This window comes from Benincasa hispida, chromosome 7 (assembly GCF_027475165.1).
Source record: "Benincasa hispida cultivar pf3 chromosome 7, pf3_genome.v1.1, whole genome shotgun sequence".
NCBI classification, from domain to species: Eukaryota; Viridiplantae; Streptophyta; class Magnoliopsida; order Cucurbitales; family Cucurbitaceae; genus Benincasa; species Benincasa hispida.
The window spans coordinates 17771977-17793493 of record NC_143484.1 but is presented as its reverse complement, the minus strand read 5'-3'; the positions used below and the strand labels follow the sequence as shown (position 1 = coordinate 17793493).

The following is a 21517-nucleotide window of genomic DNA, read 5'->3' as shown; positions in this document are numbered from 1 at the left end:
TGCAGTCTTGATGCGAAGTGATTGCCATTTGAATGTAATTCTCGATTTAAATGCATTTTTCTTTTATCAGGGTGGTTTTGATATGATATGCAGTGGGAGGGATAAGATTGAAACTCCAGATTAGGTGAAACTCTTTCTTCCATTTTCATTTTGAGACATCTTAGTTGTAGTCAAGGCATTAATTTACAGTTCGGTTCTATTTTCAGTTTAAGCAAGCTGAAGAAACTGCTCAGAAACTTGATTTAGATGGCCTTGTAAATGGTGGAGATGATTCCAACATAAATGCCTGTCTCCTCACTGAAAACCTTAGGTATTTTTCAGAACTATGAAATTTGTTTATTGCCTCCCTCATTTTTGCTCTCTCTTTCTCGCTCTCATGGTCATATATGGATAAGCTATTATATGTTATCTTTATTGCAGAAATATAAGGTTAAGTAATTAACTACTCTATGGTACAATTTTTTTTGTGTGCAAAGACTCTGTTATTTATTTTCCCCTTATTTTTGTTGTTTTCAAATTAGGAGTAAGAATTTGAAAACCCGAGTGATTGGTTGCCCAAAAACTATTTATGGTGATCTCAAATGCAAAGAAATCTCCACAAGTTTTGGATTTGAAACATGCAAGGTGCTCATTTCTCTTCGTAACTACTTTAGAATTCATATTTCGTTTGGACTCAACTTTGGTGACTATTGCAAAGTTGAAATAGTTTATTCAAGAATTCAAGGAAAAAATGGAATGTCGCATTCATGAGATGAGACTCTTAATAGGCTCTGCTGATGTTTATGCAGATATATTCAGAAATGATTGATAATGTGATGGTTAATGCTCGATCTATAGGAAAATATTACCACTATAAGAATTTTGCTTAATGAAATTGAAACTAAAAATAGTTCTGATGTGCTGACATTTTTAGAATAACTGAATTATTGATATTACCATATTTCAAGTTCATATATGTCCACTTTTTTAAAAATATATATTTATAAATAAATAAATAATATTCATATATTTCAAGTTCTCTCTGTTCATATATTTCAAGTTCTCTCTGTTCAATTTTATTAACCTTTTGTATTTGATCTACCTAATGTGAGATTGTACTTTTTCATTGTTGTGATGTTGTGATGTTAATACCTTTTTCTTTCTCACTCAAGTTTCAAGTTTATTATCATATGGCAAGTGTACATATATCCACAGTTGGAGCTCTCCTCCAGAGTGAAAAAACTGGACCAATATCATCGGTCTATCTGTCCCACTGCCTGTACCTTCTGATCATTCAGTCTCTAACCTTTTAACCTTTCATTCTTTTTCTTGTTATCAGTTTCCTCCATAGATTTTTTCTTCGTTTCTATTACCTATAAGTTAGTTATGCATACCATGTAGGAAATTTGGTTGCTCCAGTTAAAGATTGGATGGCTGGCGGAACTGCATTGACTTCGTTAATGGACATGGAGAGGAGACACGGTATGATTTCTTCATGAAAATGTGCATTCCTTTTCTCATGTTTTCTTGAATAGAAAATAATTTTTTTTCTAGAATATTTTTTATGGGGAATAAGAAGGGAAATGACAAACAAAGTATCAATAATCTAGCCAAAATGAGAACAATGGAGTTCACTAAAAGAAAAGAAAATGAAAGATGAAAAAAAACTCCCCAATCTATATTAAAAAGACAACAGTTTTCTAGCTGATGAAACTTAAAGTTTATTTTTTTCTTTTTTTTGAGTATCTAAGTATCTTACTAGTTACTAACACAATACTATAAAGACTAGTCAAGGTGCATGTAAGATCAGAAAAATAAGGACAAAAGTGGAGTATCATCATGTATTTTGTCTTTCTTTTCTCTTAACAATTTGGAAAGGCTTTGGATTGATAGAACATTTTCATGAAGTCTAGTTTAATATTTATCATTTGATGATCTCTTTCTAAAGGTAGAATTCGTTTGGCATGTAAGTTCAAGCCTATGATCAAGAAGGCAATGGTGGAACTAGATGGTAATATGATCTCTTTCTAAAGTAAATTACATTTCCTTTAATCTTCTTCATAGTCTTATAATTCACGCCGCTCCATTTGTCAAGTGAGGAGGTCAGATCAGAATCCTACCATTAATTATGCAAGTTCAGATCTAAAAGAAGAATGGAGCAGGTGATATGAATATAGGTATCTTAACAACCAAATTATTGAAAATCAAACCTATTTTTCAGAATTTGGATAAGATATTTTAATTAAGTCTCGGTCAAATTTCATATTTGGAAGTGAGATATCTAACTTCTTTGTAGTTTCCATTCTTCCATGAATTATTAGGAATATGTTGAGTTCATTGTAATGTCTAATTTTATTGGTGTATATATTTGCTCAGTATTGTCTTGTAAGTGGCCGGTCGGCAAAATCACGGACGAAGCTTTATGGTATTTCTTTTAATTATTGGAAAAAGAGGGCGCCTGGGTATGTTCTCGAAAGGGAAGATAGAGGTAGTACTTCGAATGGCGAAGAGAGGCGGCTCGACAAAGAAGGAATGGGAAATCGTCAAAGATGACTTCTTTGTTGGGGAAACGAAGGGCTAGTTCTCTCTCTCTCTCCATCTTATGGTATTTCACTTGATTTCTTTCTTCTTGTCTTTCTTTCTCCTTTTTCTTTCTTATTTATATCTGTTTCTCCTTCTATCTTCTCCATCTCTTGTTTAATTTTCTCCATTCATATTATTTTATCTCAATATCTTTTTATTTTTCTATTTTCTTCATCTCATTTCCATTGATACTCCTTTCTTCTATTTCTCTCTCTCTTTTTGTTTGCCCTTTGTTAAAATTTGATACTTCATGTATTATTATTTAGTTTATAGCTAAATGTCATTAAAGATAAAATATTGAAATATTAGTTAAGTAACTTGGTCATTAGTGTTGCGTGCGTGTATCATTAGTGTGGGTGTTAGTTTAAACAATATAAAAAATTGTTACGACAGTTGTATTTGGTTAGTTAATCATGTAATTTTTTGCTAGGTTGAATTACTTCATCTTTATCCCCAATTCAAGTTTTGGAGTAGAAGAATACACTAAAAGGTATGAAAAAGTTGTAGTGATCTTTTACCTTCAGCTTATTAAATTTGAGTGATTTAATCACATATTAACTCTAAATCTTGCTTAGAATATTTTTCTATCTTAAAATCCAGCTCTTTATCATTGTTTTAAAAAATATTTGAATTAGTCTTTGTCAAATATTATGTCACACTTGAGTTTATGACTTTTCTGTTCCTTGATTTCTTGAAACTAGTTGATCTTTATTTTTTGACTTATTTTTTTATCTTTTAATTGATTCTTTGATTGATTAGCTGTTTAGGATTGTGATTTATGATTCTATAGGGCATGGACAAAGAAAAGGAGATGACATTTTAGTTCATGGGTATTTTCGTCTACAAAATAGAATCTCAAATTAAAGTCCTGAGTTAGTAGGTGACAAATCAGAATTGGAATTGACTAAATATGTCAAGTGGAGATAAAAATTCACTTTAACTTTTTGTATTTTATACTTATGCTCCTTTGCCTTTTGCATAATCTTTTTTTGTTCTACACAAGTCAATGGAGGATTTGTCATGAGTGCAAGCCACACAATCTAGGTGGACCTGAATACGATTGGGGTACTAAGGTGATTTTTTTTTTATTGCAAAATGTTAGTTGAAAATGCAACCTTTATAGTTAATTACATGAAATTATTGGTAAAAATGCAACCTTTTGATGAAGCATAATGTTTTTATTGCAAAATGTTAGTTAAAAATTATGACCTTTTATCTTATAATCCATGAAAATTACAATAGTGATGTATCTATGTTTATCTGACTTGAATGCATTTGACTTTTCAGTTTACTTATAGCAATGGGCAACTTGCACCTAAATCAATTACAAACAAAATATATGGAAACACCATTTCTGTAAGTACACGTTGTAATCTTTGTGATTGGTTCATTTTGTTATTTTTTTCGTTCAGTTTCTTGTTTACTTTCAAAGTAGTCAATTTTCTTTTGTACATTTTTATTCTTTTCTTGTTTATATTAAAGTTCACTTTGAGTCGTATGGGTCCCCAGTCCTCTTGTGAAGTAGCTATTTATTTGTTTTGCTATTCTTACATTCTCACTTCTTGGTGGAAACTAAAAATCCCATAGAAAGTTCATTTATTTACTTGGTTGGTTCTTTGGGAACTATTAATACCTTCCACGTCTTGCAAAAAAACCTCCTATATGTCTTAGGCTTGAAGTGGCAAGTTTTGTGGAGCATAGCCGAGTTCTAAACATTTACCATGGTTGTCCTTTTTCGACTAGAGTCTCGAGATGTTTTTGGTTGGGATTTGTTTTAAGCCTTTTCTTTTTGCTAAGGTTAGGTTTTCATCCGATGTTGGTGGAGGCCTTTATCTGTATGCAAATTGATTAATTGCATGGAGACCAAATGTGTTTTAAATGAAAATTTTCGTTTCATTTAAAAAGAACATATTAAAAATTGATGATACTCTACCTTGACAGGATTTTTCTTAGTAGTGATTGAATCAATACAAAGTTTAAACTCTTAAGGGACTAAGGCTTCGTTTAGAATTGTGGTGAAAGTAGGAAAAAGTGATTTTGAATAATTGATTCAAAGTGTTTGGAAACTTTTTTTTAATTTTTTTTTAATTTATACAAAATCAATTTCAAAGTTCTTTGATTTTCAAATCTCCTCAATTGTAGCTTTTGATTCTAGCTTCCTGAACAATCAAAACAATTTCTTTCCATTATTTTTCCTTTTTTTTTTTTCATGCAAGTCCTTCTGCAGTTACGTATCTTCTGTACAATTCTAGAATTGCTAAACTACATGTTCAAGCACAAACATCAAGCTTCCTCCTGTGATTTTATTTTATTATTTTTTCTGTTGTTTAACTTTTCTATTTTTTTTTCTGAGTTGGACCTCATTATCTTCAAATTGTCTATTTTTTCTTTGTTTAAACCTCATTATCTTCTTTACCATAGAAATTCTAAATAAATATATTAAAGAAAGAAAGCATCTCTTTTGAGGAGTTAATAGAGAGAAAAATAAGGAAAGTTTCCAGACAGTATATGAATAAAAATAAAATTTAAAAGAAATCTTCATTTAGAAAGATCTTAATATAAAAATGGGGTTAAACTCCTTTTTATTATCTTTCTATTTGTATTATTTCGCTCTCTATTCCTTCGCCTCTCTCACTATTTGCCTTCTCTCCCATATAATTTAAAGTAATAAGAAAAAAATAATTATTTGTAATTTAAACTAGAAAAATATTGAACAATTAAGTAATGAAAATTTATGTACTATATATGAACCTATAAATTTAAATAATGTCTATTTTGGTCCCTATAACATGATTTTTTTGAAAGCACAATTGACAACAAGTATTTTAAAAGCTACAACAATTCCTAACTAAGCCTAGCCTATATATGAAATTGAAGGGTTTGAATCATTACTTCAATATGAAATTTAAGGGTTTGTCCCTTTTTGGTGTGTTCTCTCTTTGTTTGCTTCCTCTTGTCCTAATTTTCTCTTGTAATTACAACATCAGCCTCTCTTCATTCCAGTTTTGTACACTTTTTTTCATTGCATGCGAACCCATGGACTTTTCTCTTTGATTTCATATATCTGTGCTTCAGTGTCATTAATGTCATCAATTGGTGACCTCCTTGACTTGTAATTAGCGTCATTAACGTCTTCAATTGGAGCCCATGGACTTGTAATTAGTGAAGGTTCAATTGTAGAATGAATGTTTAATATTTTTTTGTGAAAGGGTGGCTGTAGAGCTGTTCATGGAAAAGTTAAAAAAATCATATGATTTAAAAAGGTAATTGGTTGAGAATTATTTATTAAAAATTAGGTGCAACGTGCAAGTGATCCTAATTATTACTATGAAAATGCATATAAGAATTAATGTCGATTGGATTGATCAAAATAAAATTTGTCAAGTACGAGCAATTTGACTAACTAATGTTTTGTTTATCTATTATTATTATTTTTTTTTTTTGTTTTTGAGTTCGATATTGGCTAACTAATGTCAATTTATATAGGTCTGGTTAGTTTCTTTGTATATTAAATTAACTCTAACCACCGAGAGGGAGAGGAAGACGTAAATAAAGTAGAGCAAGTGTTTAAAGCCTTGGTTGCTTTGTCTGTTTCCAAGCCACTGCACTAGATGCACATGTAATCGTATAGAAGCTTTCAATGTACGGACAAAATCTTTCACTCGTGATTGGACGATCTGTCTCTGTCTTTCCAAATGAAAAGATGATATATTAAAAGAGATAGAACAAGGCGTATTTCACCAAAAATTTTCTACACTCATGATCTTGAAAGAAATAGTGACATCATTGTATAACAAATTTATTTGGAGGATAATCTGACAGACTTATTTATGAAGTCATTACCTACCGCAACCTTTGAAAAATTGGTGTGCACAACATTGGGATGTAGCTGTCACACCCCGTCCTGAGCCCGCCTCCTAAGCCCGAGGGGAGGCGTGAAGGACCACAAATACCACAATTTTGTGATACCTACTACCCATTTGAACCTCTTTACTCTCATAAAACTTTAAGTCAAAGATGTAAACAATAATTGTTTGACTAAACTCATTTTATTACAAACAATTTAACGTTTATACAACTTTCAGGCTTAATTACAACGTTTACATCAGCAACTCTAAAACCCGGAAGCGTGACTGTGGCTGTGGTAGACTTTGACAATAGTAACACCCTGGAACTCCCCATCTTTCGCTACCTGGGAAGAAAACATGAAAGAAAAGAATGAGCTTCAAGAAGCTCAGTGAGTGGTAAGTAACTTCTAAGTCTATTTCAACCCATAAAAATACAAGCATATCACAAATACGAGGTTAATACTCAAACCTCAGCCTTGAATGAGTCTGTTCTCAACTCTATCTACATGCATAGTAGATAGTTAAACTGATACTACTCATAATGAGTTTGTTCTCAAATTCTACCTACACACACGATAGATAGTTAAAGTGATACTGGTCATAAACACTTAATCTCTTGCGGTCCTTATGTTTCCTATGCCTATTGACCCCCAGACCATCCCACTCACATAATTTTATTCTCATTCTAAATTACTCATTCACAACATAAGCATACACATATATTCTAAAAGATATGCTTAAGACTTAAAGGAAATTACCACTCACCTTGGTAGGGTAGGAACCTTTCGCTCAGTTCCTTGGTTTCCTCGGGTGCTCTTTTGAACCCTAAATTACAGATTCAATTTGAAGCTCAGATTACTCATCATTGTAAGCCTTATTTCAAGATACTTCCTCCTACAAACTTGTTCTGAAATGTCTCAGGAAACTTACCTTAAAATCTCAGCTCAGAACTCCTCGTGGTTTGACCGGAATTCTCTGATCATCAAGACTGGCCCAAGCTTATCCGAGAACTCGACCCTTCTGTCTTTTCTTCACCCTCCAGCCTGATTCCTTGGAGCTTCTTCTCCAGCAACCCAACCATGAAAACTAGACTCTCAGAGTTTTCAGGTGGCTTTGAAATCACTCAAAACACACGAGTATTCTGGGAGAACTCCTCATCCCAAGTTGATGCTACTTTCGACAACATCTCCTCCTCTTGGAACCTTTTGATGTTGGCATGGTCTTGCTACCAACGCATGCCCTTTGATCAACGCATAGCTTCCTCTGAATCTGCCTTCTAACACTCTTCCTAGTGTTCTTTCAAGAGGATTTCGGGTTATGAACCGAAGAGAAGATTTGTGGTGGTATTTATAGGCCAAAGGAACCAATCCTTCTCATCTTACAAGGCTTCCAATGCATGACACCTCCTTCTTTAGAAACTTTTGGAGTGTTTGCACCAAGCTTTGCCACCACCTACTTCCTTGCCATTCATCTACTTCCATGCCACTCACCTACTTGCATGAAGTTTGAGTTGTCTTCCTCGTGCATAAAACTTCTTGTATGAAACTTTATTCGTCCAGCTCCTACTAACTCAAGCTGAACCTCCTATCGGTATAAGCCAACTGTCCAAGTGAATCCATCAGCCTTGTGTGACGCAACCCTCAACAACGCATAAACACTTGGCCCATCGTCTAGTCTATTGTGTAGCTCCTGCACTTCATTGCATAGCTCCATCGTTTAGTTAATATCTCGCTGTCGCTTATTAGCTAGCCCTCTCGCTGTTGCCATCGTGTAGCGTCCGCACCCATCACATAGCACTTACGCCCCATCGCACAGCTCCATCGTCTAGTGATCTCTCGCTGTTAACGATCTCGCTGTCGCTCATCGTGTAGCGCTGACGCCTATCGTCTAACGCATCATGCCTATCGTCCAGCGTGTCCGCTTATCGTGTAGCAACATCGTCTAGCGCTTGCGTCTATCGCGTAATGTCCATCGTCTAGCGCTTCATCTATCGTGTAGCACTCACGCTTATCCTGTAGCGACCAAGCTCATTGTTTAAGCCTCTTTGCCAACACTTTGGCCAACATGCGTCCATACCTTACAAACTCAACGCATGGTTGTCCTTGGCCTCAATGCTTGATTCCTTATGGCCTCTATAAACCTAGCGTCATTAGAGCCTTATGCGTTAATGTTTCCTGACACCAAATGCATGGTTTCTTTTTGACTTCACACTTGACCACTAGTTAAGGCTCAACTCAAAGCTACTAAAAGAAGATCTCTTCAAACACTTAGAATTTTCTTTTTCTTCAACATAGGATTTAATAATGGGCATCAAAGGGGGAGTATTATAAATATTGGAATTTTGAATAAACACTTAGAATTTTCTTTTCCTTCACTAGAATTTTTTCTTATGGGATTTTTTCCTAGTAAGACTTTAATGAGCCATATTTTATATTTATAATGGGCATCAAAGGGGGAGTATTATAAATATTATAATAATAATAGATACCCGTTAGTGCCAAAGCTTCGTGTCCTAAAAGACCAAATGACATTCTCCTACTACCCCATGTATCTTCGAACGTGTAGTCTATATGTCTTATGAGTACACATCCTTAGTGTCTAACTAATTCTACCTCCTACTTGCCAATTCTCCTACAAATAATGGTCATTTTATGGATTTTGTTAGGTGGTGAAGATTGATGAGAAATCCAAAAAAATTGGAAAATTAGTGGAGATATTTTTATAATTTCAATTTTTTATTTTATATTCTTTTGTCATTTATTTATATTGTATATTATTATTACTATATGTATTTATTATTATATTATAATTTTCCATATCCGTGTTTCGTTGTGCTCTCCGATTTTACAATAACATGCTGTTTTTTCATCTTTTATTGCATGAGAATTATTCTTATTTAACCAACTTGAAAGATTTTTTTTAAAATAATGTTATTTTAATAATTATTAACAAAAAATAGAATTGAGCCGAAAGCATTGACAAAAATGGAGTGGTGGATTCGTGGACTTGGTACACGACTAATGAGTAAGCACTTAAATCGTGGACGGGGTCTATGGTTTTTTTCGCTTCACGTGAATCTGGCACACTTGGCACATGCAGATTGCCACATGTACAGGCATGCAACATTGACAAGGTAATCGTGGACCGGGTCCACAACTCTCCTAAATCTTGTACCTGACACTCGACTGAGTGGCTCTTTTTGGAGATTTAGCCCAATGGCTACCACTAGAAGTGTGCTAAGTTAGTCACAAGGTAACCTAATAGTTCTTTCGAACTTTTAACTCTATAAACTTTGATGGCTTGCTTGTTTAGCTTGTCCCCTCTTTGAATGTGTACAGTTCAAGCAAGAAAATGGCTAGCAGGGCCGAGGAACCACAATGAATAGGACGACGTAAGTTACACAATAATATGACCAGAGATATATATTCTTCTTTGTGCACTTCCCCATCTCAAACCTTCCTTTCTTTTTGCCTCTCTCTCACAACCGCTGTTCCCCTCCTATTATCGTGCACTGTTCTTCCTGTCGCTGCTAACCATAGGTAATGTTTTTATTTCAATATATGAGATTGTGCTTCATAGATCTAGTATTTTATTTAAATGAATGCATAAGAAAATATTTGGACTGTTTTGACTGGTCATAAAATAATATTTGGACTGTTTGGAGTTTTGATCTATTTGGACTGTTTGAACGGTTTAAAAGAGAGAAAAAAAAAAACTTTTTGGTCTGATCATAAAATAGAGTTTAGATTATCTTTTGAAATGATATTGGATTGGACTATTAGTATTAACGTATTAAGTTAGACTTTTTGCGTCCTAAAGATTTAGTCATTCTCACTACACCAAATGTTACTTTTTATATCATTGAAGCATATCATTTATTCAAAACAGCTATTAAAAGGTTGGGGGAAAAGGGCGAAAATGAATTTTTAGTCTCTCGCTCTTGGCATGTTCGGAATTTGATTTATCTTTGAGGTAACACTTGAAGATTCCCTTTTCTTCTTAGCAATCTATTTAAATCCATCTCTCCCTCGTATTGAAACTCTCTCTCTCTCTCTCATTGTTTTAGCCATAAAAAGTCTAGTCTCTTGCTGGCCAAATCCTCACCTCAAGGGCTCCATCCATTTCATCCACAAGCTCTTTCCTCTTATTCTAGTCAAGTCATTTTTCTTCATCTTCTTGACCTTATCGAACACTCAATATTCCACTTCTTTCATTGATTCAATCTTTCATTTCCTACCTCTCTCGCCTTTCATCGCTAATGCCAATGTTTCCCCCATCATTGCACCTTCTCCGCCAGAGATCGGCTGTGTTTCTACTGTGTATAGCGAAGTCCAAGCCCACCGTATCGATCAACCTCTCCCTTTTCCCTCTGTCCTCAAAACCCCCTTCAAAATCCTCGATGGTCCTTCTAGCTCCGCCATTGGTAATCTGGGTGATTATTATCCATAGATCATTTACTTTCTCTTCTGTTTTTGGAGTTTCTAGCCTTCATAACGTGTTTTTTTTACTCTGTTTGGTAACTGAGTTGATTGATGTCTCGAAGGAAGAGTAATGACATGCATTGAGTTTTGTTTGTTCTTTTACTTGATTTGCTTATGATTGTAAATCTCGCTTTTGTTTGGAACTTGAGTTTTACTGAATGCGTTTGAGGCCAGTTGCTACTTCTTAAGGTTTTAGAGTGTTTGAGTTGTGCAATATGTGCGTGCAGAAGAGATCGCGAAGCTGTTTCCTTGTCTTTTCGGCCAATCGTCGATTGGTTGTTGCCAAGTGATTCCAGTTCGGTGCAGGGTGAATAAGAAATTGAAGATCATAATTGTCTAGTTTGGTGGCCAAGCATCGGGAGGGCATAATGTGATTTCTGGACTATTTGGTAATCTCATTGTGTCCACATTTTTAAATCAAGAATAAATGTTTGTTATTCTGTTCAAGTTGTGGCTAATTTGCAGCTTCTACGATTTTGGTGAAGATTACCTATAGGTTCATGCAAAAGGAAGCACATTGTATGGTTTCAAGGGTGGTCCTACAGGGATCATGAAATGTAGAACTGACTGTAGAATTTATCTACCCATATCGCAATCAGGTTAATTTTCTTAAAGGGATTTCTAGCTTTCACTTGTTAGAATTGTTAGTGTGAATATGTGCAGTCTTGATGCGAAGTGATTTCCATTTGAATGCAATTCTCGATTTAAATGCATTTTTCTTTTATCAGGGTGGTTTTGATATGATATACAGTGGGAGGGATAAGATTGAAACTCTTTCTTCCTAGAATTTTCATTTTGGGACGCCTTAGTTGTAGTCAAGGCATTAATTGACAGTTCAGTTCTATTTTCAGTTTAAGCAAGCTGAAAAAACTGCTCAGAAGCTTGATCTGGATGACCTTGTTGTAATTGGTGGAGATGATTCCAACACAAATGCCCGTCTCCTCGCTGGAAACTTTAGATATTTTTCAGAACTATGAAATTTGTTTATTGCCTCCCTCCTTTTTGCTCTCTCTTTCTCTCTCTCATGGTCATATATGGATAAGCTATTATATGTTATTTTTATTGAAGAAATATAAGGTCGAGTAATTAATAACTCTAGGGTACCATTTTTATTGTGTGCAAAGACTGTTATTTATTTTCCCCTTCTTTTTGTTGTTTTCAAATTAGGAGTAAGAATTTGAAAACCCGAGTGATTGGTTGCCCAAAAACTATTGATGGTGATCTCAAATGCAAAGATGTCCCCACAAGTTTTGGATTTGATTCTGCTTACAAGGTACTCATTTCTCTTCGTAACTACTTTAGAATTCATTTTTCGTTTGGACTCAACTTTGGTGACTGTTGCAAAGTTGAAGTAGTTTCTTCAAGAATTCAAGGAAAAAATGGAATGTCGCATTCATGAGATGAGACTCTTAATAGGCCCTGCTCATGTTTATGCAGATATATTTAGAAATGATTGGTAATGTGAATGGTTGATGCTCGATCTACAGGAAAATATTACCACTGTAAGCATTTTGTTTAATGAAATTGAAACTAAAAATAGTTTTGATGTGCTGACATTTTCATAATAACTGAATTATTGACATTATCAGTATTTCAAGTTCAGATATGTCCACTTTTTTAAAAATATTTATTTATAAATAAATAAATAATATTAATAATAAAGCCCATCTTGTTGCTTCATCTGTAAAAAACAGAGCACTTCTCTCTGCTCAATTTTATTAACCTTCTCTGAGATTGTACAATCATTGTTGTGATGTTGTGATGTTGATACCTTTTTCTTTCTCACTCAAGTTTCAAGTTTATTATCATATGGCAAGTGTACATATATCCACAGTTGGACGGCTTATGGGTCGTGCCGCTTCTCACATCACACTGGAGTGTGCTTTGCAAACTCATCCAAATATTACTATTATTGGAGAAAAGGTAGTTGCTTTATTTAAACTACTTAAGATAGAAATCTTTGTCAAGGAGGACATTTATCTCCACGTGCTTTACCAGATAGAAATCTTTGTCAAGAAGGGCATTTACCTCCACATGCTTTACCCTAGGGTTGTTTATTCTCTTTGAGAACTAGACTTTGTCTCATTAATAACTAATAATCTCTGCAACAGATACTCTCATGTAACCATGAAAATTGAAAAATGTTGAGTCAGTTAATATATCCTGTTTTAGAATTTCATGTTCTTGCATTTTTACATGGAATGGTAAATATCCAACAAAACTTAAGGGTAAACATGAAAAATTTGTGATAAACAAAGGATTCATGGAATTAGGTTGAAACTTTTAATATGGTGCAATGGAACTAAGTATTGACATCCCATATCATATTCAATTGCCTAAGTGATATCGGATGCCTTTTTTGTCAGCTTTGAAAACTTTGTTCTCGACCACCTTGTTGTAGTTGACTCATGGAGATTTAATAGTTTTGAATGTATGCAGGCGAAAAAATTTCCAGACAAAAAAATAATGTGTGTTGAGTGTTGACTCATTTATTAATATAGTTTTAGTTTATAGGGTACATCGAATTTACAATGTGTTTTGCAGGTTGCGGCTAAGCTTACCAAAACGTTACAGACTACATTGTCCATGTAATTAGTAAATGTTCTGAACTTGGTTATTAATTATGGTGTTGTACTTGTTCCCGAGGGTCTGATTGACTTCATTCTGGAGGTATTTCTCTTGTTATTGTAACTAATTGTGCTTATGTCTTTTGGGTGTATGCCCACTATCCACTAAACCCAAGATTCTCGGGATCAATATGTCATTCTTGAGCTGATATCATTTATAACCCGCTTTCTATAGGTGCAGCAGCTTATTTCGGAACTTAATGAAATTCTTGCCCATGATATTATAGATGAGGATAAATTATGGAAAAAGAAACTTACTACTCAATCTCACCACCTTTTTTAATTTTTCCCATAAGCAATCCAAGAACAATTGTTGCTCGAAAGAGATCCACACGGCAATGTTCAAGTAATTGTTTTTTCTTTTTGTTTTATACATGTCTTTCCATAGATTCCTTGTTTGATTAACTACATTATATCTTATCTTACATATCCGGTTGCCAAAATACAAATTGAAAAAATGCTTATTCAAATGGTTGAAACTAAGTTGGAAAAGAGAAGGCAAGAAGGTGCATGTAATGGGCGGCCAATTCAAGGGGCAGTCACATTTCTTAGGGTACTTATTCTATTCGTGTTTGAACTTTTGCTGTTTTACTTAAACGCTCCTGTTTAATAATTTAGTGATAGCACATATTATATTTAGCACTTGGGTAGTAGGCAAATCAATTGAGATCTCAAAAACATGCATGTTCGTAAATGCATTAAGATCTTTTAAATTCATATTTGATAATTAGGGGTACCAAGTATCTAGACTTCCATTATGAACTTGTAAAGAATATGGCCAATCAAGTGATGGGTTAGGCTTACAGCTAATTGACTTTCAAATGACACTTACGAATGGTACGAGCGAATGGCCACGAGATGATACGAAAAAAATTGTACTTTGCTGGTTAGTGCTTTGTGTATTATCTCTGTTTATTTCTTCTTTTGACTTATAGGTACAAAGGGATGTGTGGTTTACCCACGAACTTTGATTCAACTTATTGCTATGCTTTGGGTTACACTACTGGAGCTCTCCTCCAGAGTAGATTATTATTCAACAAAAGGGTGGTGGACGGTCATGGTAGAAGGGTTTTGTCGTTAGAAAACAAGGGAATTTATTCGTTGAAATCAATGGTCAATCACCTCTCTGTCTTCACCTTTAGAAAGAGGTTTGGAGAAAGCTCTTCGGAAATCCAAAAGTCTCTGACAGGTCAATATCACGGTTTGGATAATGATTTTTGGCTCATTGAATTGCACGGAAACTCTGTAAAGGAATCTCCGACAGGTCAAGAATATTAGTCTTTATCTTTAGTTAGTCCTTTGATTTTTGAATTGTTTTCAGTTGGTCCTTGCACAGATTTGTTCTGTTGTAATTTTGGGATTATCTTTTGTTTTTGTATTTGAGTATTTTGGTTAACAACGAACTATGTTTGATTTCTGTGTAAGGAGATGATGATGGTACTAAGGGGGTGTCAACCTAGTTGAGATGCCCTGACGCACCTCTTGATCCAATCTTTTACTGCTCTTTGTATCGATCTCGTACTTCGAGCATTAGTCTCAATTCATTAATTCAATGAAGAGACTCGTTTCTGTTTAAAAAAAGTGCTTATTAAATTTATCCCCATCCTTTGTCATTTTTCTTGGGTTTTTGGTGGTGTCGATGCCTTCACAACTCACTTTTTGTTAATTTACGAAAGTATTTCAGCAGGAGAATTACCTTGCTAATTGGATCCAGGTTTGGATGTTTGCCTTCTATGGGCAATGTTAATAATTTATGTGATCTCAGCCTGAGTTTTGAAGCTTGTGTTACATATGCATTTTGTGTCTGCAGGCATTGTTCAATTCCTTGCCACCAGGGGATTACAAAAATGGGCTGTCGGTTTTAGGAGGCAATGGTCGCTATTTTGATAAAGAGGCCGCACAGGTCTCTTCTAGAGCTTTTATTTTTTCTTAATTCAGTAGTCTAGTTTCCTTGCATATGTTTTGCAGATTATCATCAAAATTGCTGTTGGAAATGCTATCAGTAAATTATTGGTTGGACAGTAAGTTGATCTACCCTGGACTAATTTCCAAATGCTGTGGCCTTTTCCCTTTTATTTTCATGTTCAAAAAGTTAATCTACGACTTCTCTTTTGGACATGCATGTACGATGTACCAACTACCGAGTATCATTTGATGATATAGTTCACAGTTAACTTGAATGTGCATGCTTTTTTATTCTTGAATCTTGTCTAGAATCATGGATGCTTATTTTGTATTTTACTTTTTAAATAAGAAAAGATTTTATTAATCATGAAAAACAAGAACTAAAGGAAGATATCCTCCTTAACCAAACCCCACGGATTTGTGTAGCAATTTATTTCATAATAATATTTGAAGAAACCATCATGGGTTGGCTTGGTAAATAAGTGAACATCTCTTTGATAAAGGGCTAAGATATTGGATTGACACGTATCTTCTCTACGTCAGCCTCAACCCCTTGTCTGATGCCCAATGTTCGATTACTTTTGTAGCCTGTGAGATCCTCTAGGATTATTATAGGTAAATCCGTAATTCAGAAAATTACTGCTTTTGACTAGTAGTGGTAGCCTGATGGATGCATTGTGATGGTAATGAGTAATGACAATCTTATTTGGGGATTACAAATGTTAACTTTTGCTGAAAAACAATTTTAAGGAGAAGTGTGTAAAATATAATGAAATTTATAGGGTAGTGGTTTTAAATGGTAAAACTACTAAAAATATTTTCAAATATAGCAAAATGTCATTATTTATCAATGATAGACCACGATAGACCGCGATGTCACTGATAGATGCCGATAGACTGGGATAGATGTCTATCGCAGTCTATCGCTGATGAACAGTGACATTTTACTATATTTATAAATAAGTTAACTCATTTTCCTTTATTTGAAAAAAATTTATATAATACAAGGAAGGTATTTTGTCCACACAAGCTGTCTTCAAGTTTGCTTTATAGATCTATTATATCATTATGCATTTTGGAGTGACATTTAATTACTTCCTTTGCCTTCTGCATGATTTTTTTTGTTCTACACAGGCCAACGAAGGATTTATAATGAGTGCAAGTCACAATCTAGGTGGACCTGAATACGACTGGGGTATTAAGGTAATTTTTTTTAAAAAAAAATATTTTGCATTGTCTTTTATATTTAATTAAATGAAACTATTGGTAAAAATGCAACCTTTTGATGAAGCATAATGTTTTTGTTGCAAAATGTTGAAAATTATGACCTTTATCTTATAATCCATGACAACTACAATAATGATGTATCTATATTTATCTGACTTGAATGCATTTGACTTTTCAGTTAACTTATAGCAATGGGCAACCTGCACCTGAATCAATTACAGACAAAATATATGGAAACACCATTTCTATAAGTACACGTTATGTGATTGGTTCATTTTGTTATTTGTTTTCATTCAATTTCTTGTTTACTTTCAAAGTAGTCAATTTTCTTGTTATATTGCATTCAATATTTCGTACATTTTTATTCTTTTCTTGTTTATATTAAAGTTCCCTTTGAGTCGTATGGGTCCTCAGTCCTCTTGTGAAGTACCTATTTATTTGTTTTGCTATTCTTACGTTCTCACTTCTTGGTGAAACTAAAAATCCCATAGAAAGTTCATTTATTTTCTTGGTTGGTTCTTTGGGAACTATTAATAACTTCCATGTCTTGCAAAAAACCTCCTATATGGGCCTGAAGTGGCAAGTTTTGTAGAGCATAGTCGAGTTCTTAACATTTACCATGGTTGTCCTTTTTCCACTAGAGTCTCGAGGTGTTTTTGGTTGGGATTTGTTTTAAGCCTTTTCTTTTTGCTAAGGTTAGGTGTTCATCCGATGTTGGTGGAGGCCTTTATCTGTATGTAAATTTATTAATTGCATGGAGACCAAATGTGCTTTAAATGAAAATTTTCGTTTCATTTAAAAAGAACATATTAAAAATTGATGATAGAGACATAGGCTTCGTTTAGAATTGCGGTAAATTGATATCCTTAAGTAGTAATATTTCAACATTGATTCCAATTTGAAGAAAATTAATACAATCTTGAAATATTAGCTTTTAATTTGCTATCAATTATTAGTAGATCATTGATTCACTTTCATCAATTGGAATCAATGTTGAAATATTACTACTTAAGGATATCAGTGACCATCAATGATAGATTTATAAATAATGATCAACTTTGAAACAAGACCAATAACTTTGATTACCATAGTAGTTATCATTAATAATCTTTTATCATGGCTATCACTGATAGCAGTTATCAGTCATTATCACTGATAGCAGTTATCAGTCATTATCACTGATTGACTTTCATCAATTAGAATCAACCTTGAAATATTAACACTTAAGGCTATCAATGATAGACTTCTATAACTGGTTATCACGTTTGAAAGAAAGTCGATATATAAATATCACCTAAGTTTTATCACCGATATCACTAACATCACTCATACTGTGGTTATCAGTGATAACTTCTTTCACTGATAACATCACTAATAAGATGCTATCAATGATCTCACCGATATCATGCTATCAGTGATAATTCTCTATCACCGATAACGTGCTATCGGATAGCTTCTATCATCGATAACATGCTATTAGGATTAGCTTCTATAACTGGTACCATGCTATCAGTAGTAGTTTCTATCAATCATAGCCACTAAACACCTTTTTGCCCCTTTCTTGTCCTTCTCAAACATTTATAAGTCTCTTTTCTTTTCGATGATAGCTTCTATCACTGATAAACATGCTATTAGTGATAACTTCTAGGCATTCCACTTACATTTTAGTTCAAGATTCAACTTTATTAATTAAATTCACTAAGTTGGCTATCAATGATAGATTTCTATAAGTGGCTATTAATTACAAAAATATAACCAAAGATTATGCTATCAATGATAGAAAATATTAGTGGCTATCACTGACAGACTTTCGTTTGTTATTTATATTTATTATTTGTTATAATAATCAAACTTGATGATTGGCTTGTTGGTGTTAAGTCACTTATGAATTAAGTACTTTCAAGTCCTGCGTATAGAACTCAGAAACTGAAAAAGGGAAAGAAAATTAAATAGAAAAAAAGGAAACAAAAATCGGACAAATGAAAGAAAAACAAAAAAAAAAAAAAAAGAAAGGGAAGAAGCAAAAAAGTCAGAGAAAGAAAAGAAAAGAAAATAATAAAAAAGGATAGGGAAGAAGCAAAAATCGAAGAAATGGAAGAAAAAAAAAAGAATAAGCAAGAGCTAAAGAAAGAAAATAAAAATAAAAAGAGGAATAAGATATAACTGAAGAAAGAAAAGAAAATTAAAAAAAAGAAAGGAAAAAGAAAGGAAAAAAGAAAGAAATGAAAGAAAATAAAAAATAAAGGAAAGAAAAAGAAAGGGAAAAAGAAGGAAATGAAAGAAAATAAAAAATAAAGGAAAGAAGCAAAAATCGAATAACGGAAAGAATAAAAAAAAGAGAGTGAGAAGATGCAAAAACTGAGAAAAAAATAAAATGAAAAAATGAAAAAGGGGAGGGAAGAAGCAAAAATCGAAGAAGAGAGAGAATAAAAAGACTAAAAAAATGTGTACAACAAGATAAGACAAGGGAGGGCGAAATTAAAAATTAAAAAAAATTCAAAGATTGACTAATCAACTCATCCATATTTGCAAATATTTTTAAGATGTAATATATTTTTAGATTTTTTTCTCTTATTCTACTATGTATCACAAATATCCAATATTTAAATCATATTTAAATATTATTTCTCTAATTTCATTTAATTCTAATTTGAACACTTCAAATTAACAAAATAAGCCGCATCCAATAGTATTACTAAAATAAGGCACCCAACCTTATTCATATACTATAGATCATTTTGACTATTTACTCGAACCTGATCCACTTGTATGTCTCCACATAAAGTTCAAGTACTTATGTAATAGTCAAGGGACTTAGGTTTATTAGATTTCTAAAAAATAGTATTTCAATAACAACTTATTGAATTTTTAGAATAAGTTCTACTGTTTACAAACCACGAGTTTTAGAACATAAAACCCAACATAAACATGATGAACTTTGGGTTTCTATTTGTCGAAATGTGCTCCAAGTCAAAACTTGGACAAAATTTGATTCAAAAGGTACTTATGAACCCTAGAAAGGAATTTTGTACCTATGTGGACGATCGTTGACACAAAAGGTCAAGAAACAGTCCGAAAAGGACGAACTTTATGTTTATACGTGTCGAAATGTGATCTCAGTCTAAATTTGGTCAAAGTTAAGTTACTTATGAACTCTTAATAGGAGTTTTGTACTTGTATGGATGAACTTTGGACCAAAAGGTCAAGAAAGAGTCCAAAAATGACGAACTTTGATGATAAATAGAACTACCCCCATCCCCCCTATTCCAGGTAAACCCCTACAACGATAATAAGAATAACACCCAATAAACAAAATGATAACGACTCCAAGAAAGTTAAAACATATTTGACTTCGAAGATTGATCAATGGTCAAGAAGAAAGGAGAACTTGTTCCTAACTTCAAAATTTCGAACCATCCACAATCTAATTGATCAAACTAGATTGAAGGTACTAAATCATGCATTATAAACACAATAATACAAAGAAAAGCATAAAGCTTGAGAGAATAAACTCTAAGGAAATTTCATTCAAATTCAAAGTGTTGTTCAAATAACCAAAGTACATAGGTATTTATACTAATTGAAAAGACAACTTGAAAGGACACAATTTTTTACCTAATCGACTAGGTTCAACAAAAACTCTTCAACTACATACATAAATCTTAATAAATGTAAATACATTGAAATAAATTAATACATCAAGCATTAAACATGAGAATGAATATGAATTTCCAGATTCATTAGGACTTGGGTATCCAAGTGACTCTTGGAGCTTAAAGGGTTGCAATTCTTCATGATGGGATGAAAATTTAGCTTGGAAGCAAGCATTTAATCCCTCTTCAAGTATTTTAGCTCTAGCTCTTGTCATTGGTTCTTCAGGCATAATGATTGCCTCATGATTGGAAAGTTCCCATGAATTTTCATCATGAGCTTCAATTGAGCTAGTTTGAGCTTGGTAAGCTTCATTTTCCTCTTCATTTGAGTTAGTTTGATCTTGTTGAGCTTCTCGGTTGGTCAGCTCCTTATCATTTGAGTTTCTACTTGTCGAAATATGCTCCAAGTCAAAATCTGGACAAAGTTTGGTTCAAATGGTGCTTATGAACCCTAGAAAGGAATTTTGTACCTAGGTGGACGAAATTTAGCACAAAGGGTAAAGAAAGAGACTAAAAAGGACAAACTTTGGGTTTATACTTGTCGAAATGTGCTTTAAAGGGTACTTATGAACCCTGGAGAGGAGTTCTATAACTTTGTGGACGAACCTTGGCACAAAATGTCAAGAAAGAGTCTAAAAAGGACGAAACTTGAGTTTTTTCTTGTCGATATGTGCTAAAAGTCCAAGTTTGGACGAAGTTTGGTTCAAAAGATACTTATGAACCTTGGAGAGGAGTTTTGTAACTATATGGACGAACTTTGACACAAAAGGTCAAGAAAGTATCCGAAAAGTACGAACTTTGGGTTTCTACGTTTCTAAATGTGATCTCAGTCCAAATTTTGTCTAAGCTTGGTTTAAAAGTTACTTATAAACCCTGGATAGGAGTTTTGTACCTTCATGGATGAACTTTGGACCAAACGGTTAAGAAAGAGTCCAAAAATGACGAACTTTAGGTTTCTACTTGTTGAAATGTGCTGCAAGTCAAAATCTGGACGAAGTTTGGTTCCAAAGGTGAACCCTAGAAAGGAATTTTATACTTATGTGGACGAACTTTGGCACAAAGGGTAAAGAAATAGACTAAAAAGGACGAATTTTGTGTTTCTACTTGTCAAAATGTGCTCCAATTCAAAATTTGGAAGAAGATTGGTTCAAAAGAAACTTATGAACCCTAGAGAGGAGTTTTGTACCAGTGTGGATGAACATAGATACAAAAGG

At 33.5% G+C, this 21517-nt stretch overlaps 1 long non-coding RNA gene and 1 pseudogene across 3 annotated transcripts in view; both read left to right on the top strand.

The window, feature by feature from the left end:
* The window catches only part of LOC150034965 (pyrophosphate--fructose 6-phosphate 1-phosphotransferase subunit beta-like), a 108494-nt pseudogene that overhangs the window by 920 nt on the left and 86057 nt on the right, over positions 1-21517 (top strand). The window contains exons 4-13 of the transcript XR_016530472.1: positions 71-124; positions 207-310; positions 12059-12164; positions 12329-12393; positions 12726-12841; positions 13453-13561; positions 13694-13863; positions 13951-14071; positions 14454-14782; positions 15329-15421. The product of XR_016530472.1 is annotated as a pyrophosphate--fructose 6-phosphate 1-phosphotransferase subunit beta-like (transcript). The remainder of the gene's footprint in view (positions 1-70; positions 125-206; positions 311-12058; positions 12165-12328; positions 12394-12725; positions 12842-13452; positions 13562-13693; positions 13864-13950; positions 14072-14453; positions 14783-15328; positions 15422-21517) is intronic.
* On the top strand, positions 3838-11376 carry LOC150034967 (uncharacterized). 2 transcript variants are annotated; one of them, XR_016530690.1, is made up of 6 exons: positions 3838-3918; positions 6648-6806; positions 9370-9662; positions 9749-9801; positions 11119-11280; positions 11357-11376. It is a non-coding gene; the product is annotated as an uncharacterized LOC150034967 (long non-coding RNA). The 2 variants fall into 2 exon arrangements; XR_016530689.1 differs by having other exon boundaries at positions 11119-11368.